This window comes from Mus musculus, chromosome 8 (genome assembly GCF_000001635.26).
Source record: "Mus musculus strain C57BL/6J chromosome 8, GRCm38.p6 C57BL/6J".
Taxonomy (NCBI): domain Eukaryota; kingdom Metazoa; phylum Chordata; class Mammalia; order Rodentia; family Muridae; genus Mus; species Mus musculus.
The window spans coordinates 46,923,869-46,941,585 of NC_000074.6; the positions used below are offsets into that span (position 1 = coordinate 46,923,869).

Here is a 17,717-nt window from a genome sequence, read left to right on the forward strand (position 1 = left end):
ACACTAACTTAGTATCCATTGTGTATGAGTGGAGATGATGGTTATGGGTAGCAGTAGTAAGAATTCTTTACTGCTGTTACATACACCTGAGAGAACAGCGGATAAAGATGGATTTATGTGAGGTTATGGTTCCATTCATGACCACCTGGCACTTGGTCTCTGAGCCTGTGGTAAAACAGAACACGATGTCTGGGAAGCAGTGTGTGTTTGTGTGTGTGTATATTTGTGTGTGTGTGAGAGAGAGAGACAGACAGAGACAGACAGAAAGAGACAGAGATATAGAGAGACAGACACACAAAGGAGAGATACAGAGAGACAGAGAGACAGAGAGAACACGCGCTTAGGACATTGCATATTTTTCCTGGACATACCTGTGTGATTATTCCCTCCACTAGCCTGTGTGCTAAAGAAAAAGGAAGTCAGTACACTTCAGGTGTTAAACTACAATGGTTTTAGGAGTTCAGCACAAATAAAGCACGTAATTAGACAATTCCAACAGTAACTCTGTAGACATAATAAGGTTATAGAAGCTGCATATGCTCTCATCTATTGTTTTATTATATTTTACAATTGCTTTCCCCCCTCATTACTACAAGTACTTTTACTGCTTCTCTAACAACTGGTAATTTTCAAGTTTTAAAGATTTGCATGGCGATTTTATATATGAGTACAGTGTATTTCAGTTATATCCCCACAACTCCCGCTGGCTATTCATCCCTCCATCATATCCACAACTTCTTGTTTTCTTATTATTTTATTATTTTATTTTTCTATACCCTGATGAGCACAGTTAGTGTTGCCCATCCATGCAGGGATGTAAGGTGTCAACCTACCTGGGGCCACACCACTTAAGAAAACGGCTCTCCTTTCTGCAACAGTCAGTGACTGTTCAGCTAGGTGTGGGGCCTCCTGTCCCTCTTCCCTCTCCATGCAATGCTGAACTGTTGGCGGGCTTGGCTTTGTGCAGGTGTGTAGAGGCAGCTGCAGCCTCTGTGAGTGTGTGAATGCAGGGCCCTGTCACCACCACGGGACATCGCTTTACCTCAGTATCCTCCAAACCTCTGGCTTTTACAAGCTTTCTGACTCATGTTCCACATAGAGGGGAAGATGGAGAGACTCAGATGTCTCACTTCAGGCTGAGCCCTCCCAGCCACTTACTCTCTACACTCTGACCAGCGCTGTTGAGTGCCGGAAGTATTCATAATGGCCTAGTTATTCTTGAGATTGGTTCTGACAGTGAAGGTATTTGGATCCGTTTGATTGGTCTGTTTTTGTTTTTGTTTCTTTTCTTTCTCTGAAGCTTCCTTTTAGACTTTCTCAGGGAAAGAACAGTGTTAGTTCAGGGTTAAGTCTAAGGCCAAATTCCTCTGGGATGCTTGAATTACATTTTCCAGGACTGGCTTGGTGGAATCCTAGTTCCAACCCGATGTGGTCCTCAGAGCTCATTGTTCCTCGGCCCCAAGGCACATCTTTCTCCAGCTGTTCTCGTTTCCCTGGAGACGTGACCTGCTCAGTATTCAGCTGCAGCCTCAAGGGTGACCTCCAGACCTTCGTTGCTCTCTCTGTGTGGCACTCTCCTCTCGTCCTGTCGTGTCTGCTGTCCTTCAAGCTCTTGATACCACCAACTCCTCAAATCCCCATTGTTGCCCAACTTGGACTCAGGCAGCCACATTTTCCAGTTGCTCCTGGACACACAGTCTCCTGGCTGTCAGCTGGGTCAGCCATGTGACTCACCTTCTCAGACAGCTGTAGCCTGATAAGCATCAGAAACGTCTCGAACATATTTTGTCCCAATTCTTACATCCATCAGACAGAGGACCAGATCTGGTTCCTGTCACTCCATCATGTTCATAAGTGGACATCAATTTGTGTCCCAGTTATATCCCCAGACTCTGAGTCTTTGCACATCAGCATCAGCAAGTACCTTTCACTGTTACAAAGGATGTCTTGGTGGTATATATAACTCTTGGGTTACAATCCTTTCCTTGTAGCATGCTAGAATGCTTCCTAGTATTCTTTATAATTTAGTACTATGAAAAAGAAGTCAAATGTTAGCCCATTTTTTCCCTTGTATACAGTGTGCTCTAAATGTTAGGATACTGTAAACACACACAAAGACACACGGACACATTCGCACACCTACCCACCCACCCTTTGGAATTGAGAGCTTTTGAAAACTAGGCTGTGCCCTAAGGAGATGGACCAGTTAATAAAATCCCTGAAACAAGCATATGAACCTGAATCTAGATGCCCATCACCCACATCAAAGCTGAGCATGATGATATGTATCTAGAACCCTGAGCTGGGTGTGGGGTGAAGGTGGATATAGGTGGATCCATCACTCATTAGCCAGCCAATACAGTGTCACTGTGAGCTCTAGCTTCAATGAGAGAACCTGCCTTAAGAAGTGCAATGGAGGAAAATCTGGAAAGATACCCAAAGCCAAGTCTGGCCTTCCTATGTGTTTGCATTATTCATGCGGGAATACCTGCATGCACACACCAGCGTGAACATGTGCAATCATTGCACACACACGCACATACACACACATACAAGTATACATACATATACACATGCATACACACACATATTCACACATACACACATATACAGACATATATACATACATACATATACACATATACAAAAACACATATTCACACACATACATATATGAACATAAACACAAAAATACACATACATAAACACATACACACATATAAACATATACATATTCACACATACACACATATACATACACACACATACAGACATATACAAGCATACACATATTCACACATACATGTACACATATACAAACATATACACATACACACATATACACACATATATGCAAACATATTCACATATACATACATATATACACATATACAATTCACACATATACAAACATAAGCACAAATATACACATACATAAACACACATACAAACGTATATGTTTTCACATATACACATACACACACATACATACATATACATATTCACACATACACACACACACACCATCACTACAGAATGGCACCTTACTTTTTCTACTGCTGTGATATAGCCTCCTGCCGAAAGCAACTTAGAATGAAAGGGTTCATTTTGGCCCAGGGTTGAGGGGATAGTTCATCAGGTGGAGATGCAGCAGACGGACAAAGCACAGCCACAGCCAGGAAGGCGAGCATAGCCAGTGCCCATGCTCAGCCAGCATCCTGCTTTTATGTGGTCTAGGACCTAAGCCAGGGGCTGGGAACCCCTACTTCAGGTAGGTTCCCTCCACTTCAATCAGACCAGTCCCCTATACACATGCTCAGAGCTAATTTCATCTAATCCTCATGGTGTGCCTGTAGATTTGTCTTCTAGCTAAAACTACACCTGCGGTAAAGAGATACAGCTGAACTACTATGAAACCTTTTACCATTAAAATATTGTCAATAGTCACATGCTTGAAAGACTCAAGTGTTTAAATTTAGGGTGTTTCCTTTATCTATATGGTAATGTGATATGCCAGACATCATGTGCAGTCCAGAGAACGTACAGTACCATTCTAAAAGTTGGGGGGGGGGATCTCAACTGTAAAACTCTCATGTTTCCCTGGTCTCCAGTATAGGACTAGAGGTCTGGATCACGTGTTGATTTCCCAAAGGCATCCTCCAGGCTGGTGTTTTCCTTGGCGTGACTCTGTCTTGGAGTTATTGTTCCTTCAAGGTTTCACAGCCTGGCCACTTACTTCCAGCTAACAAATACCATCTTGGTTCCTATCACACGGGCTTTTCAGAAACATTTCCTCCTTCTGAATGTCCCTGTGGTTGGGGCTTAAATTCACCACGATTTGGGGCTGGAGAGATGGTTCAGCAGTTAAGAGAACTTGTTTTTATAGAGCGCCTGGGTTCAATTCCCAACACCCACATAGTGGCTCACAACCATCTGTAACTCCAGTTCCAGGGAATCCAGTGCCTTCTCCCGACCTCCTCAGGCCCCAAATGCATGTGGGACTCACACATACATTCAGTCAAAATACTCAAAATCTATATTTTTCTACTGCTGTTCTAAGAAATTATCATAAATCTAGTGGATCTAAACAACCCAGATTTATCATGTCATATTTATGGAGGCCAAAGGGTTAGACGTGGGTCTCTCAAGGCCAAAGGTCCTGGCAGGCCTGACTGTTTCTGGAGGTTCCAGAGCACAGGGCGTTCAGTCCTTGCTTCTTTAAGCATTTAGGGGCCATCAGCATTCCCTGGTTTTCGCTGAGTTCCCTTTGCACGTTGTGCTTTTTTTGTTTCTCATACAAATCCTCTGCCTCCTTCTGACAAAGACCCTTGTGGTTGAATCAAGGCAAGAGAACGTTATCTCATTTCAAGATTTGTGACTTCCTGGTGTCTGGAAAGTTACTAATGGGTCTCAGAGATCTCAGAGATTATACATATTGAAGTGTAGGTATCTATTATGGACCATTTCCTTCTCCAGCCCCATGTTGAAATCCTCATCTCTCGTATGATATAGCAAGGAGGGGGGGATCTTCCTTAACGTAATTAGGTCATGAGGTTGGAGCTCTCATTAATGGGATTGGTCCCGAGAGAGAGAGAGAGAGAGAGAGAGAGAGAGAGAGAGAGAGAGATGCAGAAACGTCATGGAAGGACCATGTAACGGAGGTGTCAGTGAACCGGGAAGTAGGCATGATTCTTGCAGGTAATCCAGAAAGCAGAGCCAGCGTGGACCATCTTTCCTCTCCCCACTCAAAATCTTCATGCTTAAGGATGGACTCAATTGCAACCCACGGCAGAATGGCACCGTGTGCTGAATGCCTGTGTTGTATCTGTCTGTGGGGAGGCAACACTGAAGGTTGGGGGGCTTCTTCCGGCGTGGTGAGGTTCCCTGGGATTTCCTTGGAGAGGACGTGGCTTTTGACCCACTTTTCTGGCATTCTTGTCCACTAACCTACAGACACCTAATAACAGCCTCAGTTAACCTCAGCCGCAGTGCAGTTAACCTTAGAGACTCCTGGCTGTTTCTTCAGCGATAAACACTGCTAGAAGGCTTGTTCCCACTTCCTCCTCACAGCTATCATAGTAACCATTGTTGGCTAATCCATGCTTGAAAGACTCCTCAAGGGGAATGAGATTTAAACAAACACACACGCCACATAAAACAATTAAAAAAATAGATTATCATATGGGGGGGAGAGCCTTTTGAACTCTACTGGACATGTTTGGAAGTAGAATGTTCCAGAGAAAACTTTTATACTATCTAATGTGCCCTGTCTGACTACTTTGGAAAGTTTAAACCACATATAGAAAACGGTCACTATCCCGACCATAGATGGAAAAATACTGATTAGAGACATTATAGACAAAATGCTGGTTGTGCCAGCAACTGTAAGGGGGACTCTCTCTGCTTCCTGACTCCGTGTGATGTGTCCAGCTGCCTCTGTCTCCTGACATTCTACACTCCATACCATGGTGGATTGTATCACTGCAAACCATGAACTGAAATAAACCCTTCCTTCCCTAGGCTACCTTTGACAAAGCCGTAAAAATAGCAACCCACTCTTTTGCAGATGAAAAAGTTAAAGCTTGCTAAATTGACCGAGCCTCGTTTCAAAGCTGGGCATCAATCAGGATGGGGTTGGCACCTGGACCCACCATGACTGGCAGCAGGTTAGACTCTTAAGTAAAGCTAGCTCACCTGGAATTTCCCTAGTGTGTGTGCTTATTCAGTTGCCAGCCAGAATTTTAGTCCTAGAGCTAAAGCCAAGAGTAAGTTATTTTCTTTCTCAACAAGCGAGCATATTCTTGGAAAATTCAGACTCTCAAGAAATTGGCAAAGCCAAGACCAATTTTCTTTAATGGGAAAAAGGGAGCCACAGATGTAAAGGGCTCCAGGGAGATGCTCAACTCTTCGTTTCCAGCTGGAGGGACAACAGAGCTGTGCAGGTGCAAGAGTGTGACAAAAAGCTGGGGCAATGGGCTCTGGGGAGTTGAAATTTCCCCAGGGACTCTTGTGCAGAGAACGGGACAGCCTGGGGTCCTGGAGCCGGGAGAGTTGCAACCCACCTTCAGGAAAAAACAAAACAAAACAAAACAAAAAACCCAGCTCTAATGATAATTCGACTCAGAGCTGAAGGGCCATTTTTCCTGGGGTTTGCTTCAGTTGTGCATACTTCTTGCACTTTGTCACAAGTCGTCCCTCTATTTAAACCGAAAGCTTGTATGCCACCATGCTGAAGAAGAAGGGCCTGTGAGGGATGGGTCACTAGAATCTTCTGTCTGTCTTCTCAATGTGCCACATTTATTCCATCTTCTTTCTCAGCCTTTCACCATGGCTCCTCTTTTTAGTCAGGATATTAAGATGGGAGGGGAGGAAATGGAAGGAGAGAAGAGGAGAGGGGATAAAAGGGGAGGGGAAGGGGGAATAGAATGGGAGGGGAGGGGGATGGAATGGAAGGGGAGGGGAGAGGGGATGGAATGAGAGGGGAAGGGGGATAGAATAGGAGGGGAGGGGAGAGGGGATGGAATGGGGTGGGAGGGGAGGGGAGAGGGGATGGAATGGGAGGGGAAGGAAGGAAGATGGGAGGGAAGGGGAGGGGATGGAAGGGGAAGGTAGCTGCCACTAGTCCCATGGGATCCCCCCATCCCCAAGCTAGAGCAGGGACTTTGCCTTAAAACTCCCATAACACTGTGTCCGTTCCTGGGTCTCCAAGTGCTGTTGTTTCTTATAAATGAGGTGCGGGCCTGCTTCCTATGGAGAGAACCAGGCATCTGGGGCCTCCAGTGATGTGTCATGATGATCTTTCACAGTGAACACTCAGAATCTGAAAACTCACCGTGATGCTGCACCAGCCAGTCTGATAAATGACGGTTACTTGAATGTTCCGGAAAGGTCTACCTTCTTTCTCTGTATATATTCTTCTGTCACTCTCAGATGTGTGAACTGTACACTGTGCTTTCTGTCTCTACCCTTGGTCTTCTCACAGCCTCCAAAAGCAATGGAGCTAATTTACTACGAACTAAATGTTGGCACCAAAGCCTTGTCCTCCTTTAAGTTGACTTCCTCGGGCATTTTGTGTCAGTAGTGGAAAGCTGACTAACAGAGAGACGAAAGAGTCTTTGGATAAAGTTGTATTTGTTTGAGAGACAATGATCCCCAGAGCGGATCCCACTGTGAGAATTATTCAGTGAGCTCTCCAGATCTCATGAAATCCTTGGATGTGGGAAATAAAAACAAACCCAAGATACTATTTTTAAACACAAGATACTTTTTCAAATCAGAATGCCAAAAAAAAAAAAAAAAGCCAGGCATACAAACTGTGATGGAGGTTACAACACACACACACACATATACGCTATGCATACACAGTCATACATCCACTGATTTCTGGTAGATGTTGTTTTTGGCGAGCAATTTGAAAGTATGAATTGAAATATATGTCTCCTCTATGACCCAATTCCACTTCTCTGATTCTTCCCAGAGAAACATTTACACAAGCGCTGGAGGAAATGAGGCAGCACAGTACTGTTTATGTTAGCAGAACCAAAAATCAGCCCAACTACTCAAAAATAGGGAAATAGCCCAACAGACTGGTTTGTCCTTATGGGGTCCCATGCAGCAGTTACAGAAAACCATGCAGTGCTCTATCACAAGCTCAGCAAGTCCTCCAAATACGCTGACTCATGGAAGTATCTCTAATGAGCCTGCGCGCACCTCTCCTGGCCTTACAAATAGAACCATCAATGTATATGCCTTATTCAACTACTGACATGGACCGGCCTCAGTCAGGCCCCCTCAATCCGCGGGAGAACTTGGGGTTCTGGACAGGTGGGTAAAGAGTCAGCGAGAAATGACAAACAAATACAGGACACAAGAGAGTGTGCTGTATCTGAATGTAATTTGTCAAATTGAGCATCAAACTTTTTATACAGAAGAAAATAGGGAAGTTAAGTGACACATCAGCAAGGTACAATGAGGTTACCGGATGCTTAATGACTCTTTCACAAAACAGGGGAATGCAAACACAAAAACTGGCAGGAACTGGGCAATAAAACAACTGAGACAAAGTCAGCTCTAACTAGGTCAGCCATATTCTTAGAAGCCAGGTGTGAGGTCTTTACACTCCTAGGGCAAGGGCTTTCACACCCAAGTCATGGTTCTAATTAGGGAGTTCCTGCTCTAGCTAACCTTCTCATGAATAATGCAATATTCTAGTTCCTCTTCAAATCACAGCCCGATCTACTTCCTAAACCATTGTAAATTCCTGTGTATGTGAGTGGCTCAGCTTTTATTCTCTGTGATAGTGTGAGGGGACTTTCTACTAATAAGTAATGTGGCCTCCCATAAATAACTATAATAAGAATTCTAAACTTACTTTGCCCTGAGATTTCTAACTCTATGTAGTAGATAGTAATGTCTGATTTCTTTCACTATCTCTCTTACAATATTAGAGGCAATTATGAATGTCACTGAATAGGCAACATTCTTACTGAATTCCAAGCCCAGGGTCGGCTCAAGGACTACCTAGGGCATTGGTGAAGGCCAGGAAGCAAAGTTCGATTTTGCTTAGGTATTTGGCAAGTCATTGCTTGGAAGCACCTATAATAAAACAATACTGAAAGAAAGCACACAGATCCATTCTCAAGGACAAGTTTGGAGTTCGTTATATGGGATGCCATGGTTCCAGGAGACTAAGTTTCCGTGAACTTTTCGACTCAGGACTGCTTCCAGGTTTCTAAACCTGTCAAGCAAGTCACTACTGGAGTGGATGTAGCAAACTACCCCAGGATGCATCTTTTAAAAGAAGAAACACGAATCTACATTTACATCTATGACAGCATCAGACCAAGGTTGAAGATGGCTGTGCTGGGTAGTTTTCTCTATTTGACAGAAATTAGAACTATTTTGGAAGGGGAATGTTTAACTGAGAATAGGCCCCCACCAGACTGGCCCATGGTTCATTTTCTTGATAGGTTATTGATGTGGGTTGGTCCAGATCACTGTGAACAGTGCCGCTCCCAGGCTGAGATCGTGGGTTCCACAAGGAAGCAGGCTGAGCAAGCCATGGGAAGCACACCAGCAAGCAGCATCCCTCCACAGCCTCCGCATCAGCTCCTGCCTGTAGATTCCTGCTGTTTGGGTCCCTGCCGTGACTTCTGTGAGTGATGAGCTCTGATTTGAATCTGTAAGCTAAGATAGACCCTTTTTGCCCTGTTCCTTTTGGTTATATCACAACAATAGAAATCTTAGGGAAGACAGTGGCTATCGGAGATGCAAGTATTATCTACTGTATATTTGCCATGAAGAATGTGGAATAATTTATAATATATGAAATTTGAAAGAATTTTTTTTAAAAAATGATTATAAAGATTAAGCTACACTACTGTCTATCATTGTGTTAATTGGTGCCACAAATATTAAAAAGTTGCCACAGCTGTCCAATATCAAGAAATTAGATAAATACACTAAGGGGATCTCATGATTAATAGCAACATTCTAAATAACACAGATAACATGTTCACAGCAGCTGCAAAGGGAAATGAGCAGATTGTTAGACAATGGCTGCACTGTTTGCACTCAACTCCTGAGCAGGTGTCAGAGCCCAAAGTCCAGGTCTTTAAGTCAAACATTTTTTGAAAGGTCCAGTATCACTGTCTGCAATATCATTGATGGAAATAATCAACCCATGAGATATTAGAATACCTGAAATCCAGAAGAACTGCAGAAAAGGACCTTTGTTCAAGGACAGAAGTGTTGGGGCTCAGGGAAAAAAAAGATACTTGTACAGATGACTTTAGGAGCCCCTGGATAAACAGAACAGGTAGGGGTGGGGCAACTAGAGAAGGTTTCTATGAAGTCCATTATCTGCCTAAAAAAATCAGAGTCACCCAGGAGGAGCAAAGTCACCTTGAAACTTACTCAAATGTCATCAGCCAAAGAAGAATCAACTTATCACGAGGCAGAGGCAAACTTCCGCATCTCAGCTGCTATGCTGAGGAATTTTTGCCATCTACTGTTCTCCAGGCTTGTTCTCCGTTCTCAAAACTCAGAGGATCTCTAAAACTATCCACAACATCCCCCCACTTGCCTCTCACCTATGAGGAAGCTATTTAAACCTTACCTGTTGGGCCCCTTCTTTGGGTTTTAAATTTTGTCAATGGCTCTCGTGCTTACGGATGTTAATATTTGTCATGAGTTTTCTCTCAGCTAACCCTGCATTCATTATAAGCACTATCAACTTCCTGATTCTATTTGTTTTCATGGCTGGGAAATTCAATATTCCCAAATGGCTGTCTTGGTCATCAGCCTCTGATACTTTTGAGAGATAGTAGCATCATTAGGGGATGGAGCCTAGTGAAAATAAGTTAGGCTGTTGTGTCCTTAAAGGGGGTCAATGTTTTCTTCTGTCTCTTTGCTCCTCAGCTCCCATGAGGCGAATCCCACTCCAACTTCTGCCACTTGCTTCCGCCCCCACATCCTCCGTCATCCTAGAACCAATGTGTGTCATCTACTTGTAAGCAAAGGCGAAGTGAAACTGCCAAAATTAGACAGCTCTGTGGGTGAAGGAAAACAGTTTATTCAACCACCAAGGCTGTCTCCTGGGATTCAGAGAAAACAGCATGGATATCGGCAGAGTCCTGCCAGTTAGAAGGAGACATGTTGCAGCGGGTGGAGGGTGGGTTAGCTGGAGCGGCCTGGGAACGAGCATGGGGCTCTGACCCACTGGGGAACTGTTTAAGTTAATAGGGAACTCAATGCAATTTCCGGAGACTGCAGGAGCTTATAAGAAGGTAACAGTTTTCATGGCAAGCAGAAACCCATTTTACAAGATTTCTAAGGAATGCTAAGTGTTGACCTGGCCCAAGTAAGCCTGAGCCGAACCCAGATTGTCATTTTTGGGGAGTCGAGACCCGACACAAATGTAGACTAAAAATCTCTGAAAGTATTGGTCACATAAACCTGGTGTTTACATTGATTTATCTCAGGCATTCTGTCACAGCAGCGGGACATGAGGCATCTCCCCACTGAGGCAGAGGGTCGGTGGCACCCCTAAGAGAAAATCCCGTCTTTACTTCTTCCTATGGATCCTTTGGGCATAAATTCAGGTCCAAATTAGGATTGGCGGATTGGCGTAAGGATCCACAGTGTATCATCCTTCAGGAGGTTCCCATTGGTGTAGATGTGGTCTGGTCTTGGTGAGGTCAGGGTAGCGGCTTTCCCCCTCTTTCCCCACTAGAGGGCAGAGTTCACATCTGCTCCCGGATCTCTGGGGTGGATAAGCCACAGGCTGCATCCCAGCCGCAGTTCTTTTCCTCAGTGCAAGGCAAAGCCCCAAGGTAAGATTTGTCCACACCTTTCTCTTGCTCCTATCAAGAAAATGGCCACGTGTATTGAATCCCATGAACGACTACACAAAAAAGCAAGTGATTCCTTGAAAACCAAGGAAGAATGGTAGAAAACTAAGCAGGTGGTGCAATTAGTGGGAAAAAAAATCCCGTAGGCAGGATGGATTTAACATCGTGGGAACGAGAGAGAGAGAGAGAGAGAGAGAGAGAGAGAGAGAGAGAGAGAGAGAGAGAGAGAGAGGAATGGAGTGAGGGAAGAAAGGGGCACTGTGGTTTCAGCATTTATAAATGACGAAGGTGTCATTTGCCTTCTCCCAATGCAGGCACAGGTGCTTGGGTGACACAGGACCCTTTCTACACCAGGGAGAGGGGGACCGGGCTTGGTGTAGACCTAGGTGAGAAGTGATAGACATCCCAAGCTCTGAGCAGTTGTGGCTTAGGAAAAAAAAAAAGCAATAAAGCAGCAAACATAAATTTACCTGGATCTCGAGTATGATTTAGAGGAGGGGGGAGGGGAGAGAAGAGTAGAGGAGTTGGAAGAGGAAGAAGATGGAGGGGGAGGGGGGAGAGGAGGAGGAGGAGCAGCAGCAAATGGGAAGAAATACAAGAAAGAGACAGCCCAGTGGCTGGGAGAGGACATCAGGTGTCTGGATGATTCTAGAACCCATAACCCGTCAACCAGCCTGCTTTCCTTTGGCCTTCATTTTTTCTCTATTGCGTATGTTTGTTTACGTGCTGTTCCCCTCATACCCGTGGGCACCAAGCATTTACTACGACAAGGATGGACCACAGGAAGTTCCTAACAAGCGGGTACTAGCATGGGCGAGAAAGAAGCTCCAGGAGGGCCAGATAGCTGCGGGGCAATCAGTTTAGCCAGAGTGCCAAACCCCTGTCCCAGACAGGCTCAGGGCCCTCCCCATCTGTTCCCTAGCAGCTCTGGCTCCTGCGGGACCAGCCACCAGCTTAGCGATGGCACTCACAGGGTTCCTGTTCGCTGTTCTGCCTTCGAATCTGAAAACACACTCCAGAGCTTTTCGGGTTTTTCTTAATTTCCAGCCTGATCCTGTTTTGGCTTTGGGGCAATACTGACACCAAGTGTTGGAATCTACAGGGTTGAAAGGAAAGTGAGACCGGGAAGGGACCCTCCACAGGATGGCTACCCACATTACTAAGTGAGCAGGGACGTTCACTGGATGGTGACCTGGGCCATGCTCCCTGCTGTGTGCACAGTGTGGACTCACAGCAGGTCCTTCCACAGGAGAAACCATTATTCAAAGCCTATTTGGTGTTCGTTACAAAAATTTAATAAAAACAAGCTAGTTCTTCTTGAAGGATTTCTTTCTTTGTTTTTCTTTTCTATGCTGCGAGTTGAACCCAAGCCCCCTGCATACCAAACACTCTACCACAGACCCTCTTTTGACTGGTTAATTTTTCATCATTATTTTTGTTTTATTTTATGTATGTGAGTGTTTTGCCCGTGCATCACATGTGTGTCTGAGAGGCAGAAGAAGGTGCTGGATCCCCTGAAACTGGAGTTACACGTTTGTGAACTTCCCTGTGGGTGCTGAGAATTGAACCTGGATCCTCTGGAAGAGCAGCCAGTGTTCTTAACAACTGAGCCAACACTCTGGCCACTATTTGACTTCCTGAGCTGGATCTTATTAAGTTTTCCAGGCTGGATTTGAACTCTCCATCCTTCTGTCTCAGTTTCCTAAGTAGCAGGGATACTGGACCAAACCACCAGGCTCAGATCCTTCAGGCCTGGTGTTCAGTTTCCAAACACTATTATTTTTTTTTATAAAGAACATTCTCAATCATTTTTACTATTTGGGAAGTCCATTAATCAAAACTTAACTATTTAGAAAAGAAATTAAAGATGTGAGAATATACTTAAATATTTAAAGAGTCTTATTAAGATAATTATGAGATAGTCTCAAATATTGATGTTTCATTTGGAAATTTCTCATACTCAGATTTCCTTTTAAGCATATCAGAATAAAACACTTGCCAAACATTTATTAACTTTATATAAAGCTATGTAAGATAAGCATATTTTGTTTCCAGCTTAACATTATTTAAATGTAAATAATTAAAAATCATTTGAGACTAAAATCATTAATTTCATGATTAGGGTCTTCAATGGAATAAGTTATCTCTAATAGTATATTTAACATTAAACAGATATCTATTGCTGTGAAACATTACACAGAAATAGTAATACTATTACTATTAGAATTAAAAAATTACTACTGGAATTTTTTTTAAAAAGGTTGGTTACCTTATAAAGAAACTATTACTCAATCCAACTGAAGGCTGCTAAATTTCTTACTGATCCTTGCTTATAGTTTTTGCCAGCAATACACATAAGACTTTAGTATCCATTGTTCTTATAAGTCTGTGCCCTCCAAATGAACTGGCCTGGTAGTCCAGACCTCACTGCTCTTGAGGTGTTCAGTTTTTATTTTTGAGTTTCTACCAATGCTGCTGCTGCTGCTGCTTCTTCTTCTTTTCTTCTTCTTCTTCTTCTCTTCCTCCTCCTCCTCCTCCTCCTCCTCCTCCTCCTCCTCTTCCCCCCTCCTCCTTTTTGGTTCCCATAAAGATTGTTTTAACTATTTTTCTGCTTTGGTTAGATTTGCTTGAGTACTGCCCAACTAAATTATAGTACAATGCTTGCTAACCACTTAGAATTTTTCTTTTAGATTTATTGATTTCTTTTGGATTTATATTTTTAATTATATAATTGTCCAGTAAAATACATTGACAAAGGGAACACTGGTGAAAATCCCTCACTTTCAGAGCAGCACCCCTTGAAAACATGTGGGCTTGGTTCTTGATGTACCTATATGCCTTTCAGCATGTTGGCAACGGATGGATCACATGTCAAGGGTAGTGAGCCACCAGTAGGAAGGTAAAGCTGGTGCAGAGGACAACGAGGAGGAACAGGGGATATAGGGCATTAAAAACTATCCTGGGACAAGACCCCTAGGTTAGTGAGGAAACTGGCTAGTGTCCTGCAGGGCAATGCGTCCCACATGTAGAGTTACCTTTTCTGTTGAACACAAACAATTGCAATTGATGGAGAAAAATCTCTAAGGTGAGATTCAACGTCCACAAGATGAAAGTCCCCATCCAGACATGCAAATCAGGTGAGCATCAGCTTGGTTAGATAAATGGCTTTCAGGTCACGTGAGGACACTGCCCTCTTTGGTTTTCGTTGTAAAAAAAAATGGTGATGGACTTTCTTAAAGCAACTCATTGAGAAACAAAGCCCACTGGGTCTAGTTCTGTGGTAGACTTTACAAATACATCAAACCATTCAGCTCTGCTCCCTGCTTTGGAAATGTTGCAGAGCACATCTGCTCAGCCCACCCCAACCCCCACCTTCTCACAACAGCATGTTCTCATGGCTCTAAAGAGGGCTTTGATACAGCTCTCAGAGCCTCCAGCAGTGCTGCTGAGATCTTTATAGTTTAGCATTTGGGAGCCATGACAATGGTGGCACGATTGTTCCTTGGGCACCATGAACATCAGAATTAGCTATTAAGAGGCTTCTGACTTCGAGGTGTCCTCCATTTGGGAGAGGCCCAACGATGCGTGGCATGGGCTTGACGAAGCACAGCACATCATGAAGTTGGTGCAAGATCAGATTTTAAGTCTGGTCCAACATGAGACCCATATGGAATACATATAAACCTAATTCTTCATAAGGCTAATTCCCCTTCCTTTAGCTCAGTGCTAAGATGCAAACATTCACCCCTGCAAAGAGAAATGAAGAGCACCAGAAAAGAGTCAGGTGCTGTCGGGGATCCTCGGTGGCCAACATCCATAACCCTGATAATTCTCCTTCTCAGCTTTATGGACCATTATCTGGGATCCTGATGGTACTGTGATGTCAAGAACACAGGAATCCACACAGGAGAACACAGGAGGGTTTCTCTTGGATGCGGATGCAGTAACATAGCAACCAAAAGCCACAGGGGGCAGAACTCACATGCACTCTTCTCTCTTTACTGTAGTGGTTTGAGTAAGTTTGCCCCCTACAGACTCATGTGTTTGAATGCTTGGCCCACAGGGAGTACACTGTTAGGAGATGTGTCCTTGTTACAATAGGTGTGTCCTTGTTGGAGGAAATGGGTCACTGTGGGGATGGCTTTGAGGGCTCCTAGTGCTTAATCTTAGCTTGGCCAGAAGAGAATCTCCTCTTACGGAGGAGCCTGTGGAGACAGTCTCTTTCTGCTGCCTTTGGATCAAGATGTAGAACTCTTGGCTCCTCTAGCACCATGTCTGCCTGCATGCTGCCATGCTTCTCACCATGATGATAATGGACTGAATCTCTGAAACTGTAAGGCAGCCCCAATTAAATGCTGTCCTTTATAAGAGTTGCCTTAGTCATGGTGTCGCTTCACAGTAATGGAAACCCTAGCTAAGACACTGCACTGACACACACTACAAAGTGGAGCGGCTCATCAAGGTTGGCTGCCCAAATTCTCCTTCCTAGGAAGTAATGAGAATGTTAATGGAGCCACATACTCCTGTTCTCTCAGGGCAGACAAGGGACTGCTGGTGGTTTGTGAAGCAGTAAGAATTACCAGACCAACAGAAGGCCGTCTGTCTGTCATTAGAAGCTAAGATAGCGGTAATTTGTGGATTAGAATAAACTGGCTAAGCACTTGGGTGAACACTGAGAATCTGGCAGGAGAAGCCTGGTCTCCATCTACTTTATCAGCAAAGGGAAAATAATCTTAGCTGCCTTTGGTGGCAGCGGCAAAGTATCTGACACACTTATGAGTGGAAAGACTGTGGGGTTGAGTCCATCACAGTGAAGAGGGTGTGGCCTGGCAGAGTGGGTAGTCTTTTGGTGGTACTGTTCAAAGAGAAATGGAACAAGAAAGAAAGATGGGAGCCAGAAAAGGGGGCAGGCTATCACCTTCAGAACCCCAATTCTCATGACCATTTTTGCACCAGCTAGTCCCAACCTCCTAAATGATGCCACCATAGTATCCCTAAATAATGCCATCACTAGGGCAACACGTGCTCAAGATTTGAGTCAGTGGGAGACTTTTCACATTCAAACAAGAGACAATGTGAACAATGGTGCCCCCATTGTGTGGATATTTTCGTTTGAAAGCCTCTTTTCTTATCTCCTGCCCCAAGAACCTCACCCCACTGAGCTTGTCTGTGGGCAGCATTACCATGAATGGCATTACCATGACAGATCCATGGTCTGTGGTCTCTAGCCTGCAGGAGATGCCATAGGAATGGGTCAGTTCTAACACTGGCTGAATACCTGGACGGGTGGAGGGGTGTGGTGTTTTGAATAAGAATGGTTCCCATGGGTTCATTTATTTGATTGCTTAATCACCAGGGTATGGAACTGTTTGAAAGGATTAGAAGGATTAGGCCTTGTTGAAGTAGTGGTGGTAGAGGAGATGGTTAGAGGAGGTATTGGCACTGTGGGTGGGTTTACAGATTTCAAAAGCCTACAGCAGCCTCTCTCTCTCTCTCTCTCTCTCTCTCTCTCTCTCTCTCTCTCTCTGCTTCTGGATCTGGATGTAGCTCTCAGCTGCTACTGCTCCAGTACCCTATGTGCTGCCATGCCTTGCACTGTGATGATAATGAACTAACCCTCCCTCAGAAACTGTAAACAAGTCCCAGATTACATGATTTCTTTTGTAAGAGTTGCCTTGACCATGGTGTCCCTTCACAGCAATGGCATCGTGAATAAGACTGGGTGTTGCTGGCCTTCTATTGAGGGCAGGGACCAGGCTCTACCAAATGTCAAGGCATCTCCTGTAGTGCAACACCTAGACAACATGCTCTGTTGTATGCCTTGAAATCCCAAGCCCAGAGCTGCTTGGAGTTGACACTGAAATCCAGCTTAAGGTTGGGGCATTTTGCAGGTGAAGGGAGAAGTACGCCAGAGATTTTACTTGACTGGGACAATGCCTGCTTGTCTGCATTCTTGGGAGATGGAATGTGCAGAGTCTCAAAACCCTCCCCTAACTCAGATAAATAAACAAAAGCTATTTTTCTTTCTTTAAAATTAAACTATCTGCTGCCAATAACAGTGGTTACTGCAGCCACTCAGCCGTATCTAACCTCTGGAGCGGGAAGGGCAAGGGAGAACCGTTTACCCATAATCCTCTGCAGGACAGTGATTGGCCGAGAGGCTCTGGCATTGGTTCCAGACCTGAGCACAGAGCAAAAGCGAAACCTTCGAATGACAAATAAAGCAGGTCACGCTCTGGCTATAGAACAGTGTCGTTCCTGTCAACTGGAAGAAATGAGTCACCGCACTTTCAAAATGAGTGGTCAGAATTCAACTGTAGCAAGAGCACAGACCTCTCACACCTTACCCAGAGGGGAGCCAAGAAT

At 44.3% G+C, this 17,717-nt stretch overlaps 1 protein-coding gene across 1 annotated transcript in view; it reads left to right on the top strand.

Annotated features, from left to right (window-relative positions):
* Positions 1-15,328: 15,328 nt before the first annotated feature.
* Positions 15,329-17,717, top strand: part of Enpp6 (ectonucleotide pyrophosphatase/phosphodiesterase 6) — a 157,566-nt gene continuing 155,177 nt past the window's right edge. The window contains exon 1 of the mRNA XM_011242227.3: positions 15,329-15,366. The gene's annotated coding sequence lies outside the window, so the exon portion shown is untranslated. The remainder of the gene's footprint in view (positions 15,367-17,717) is intronic.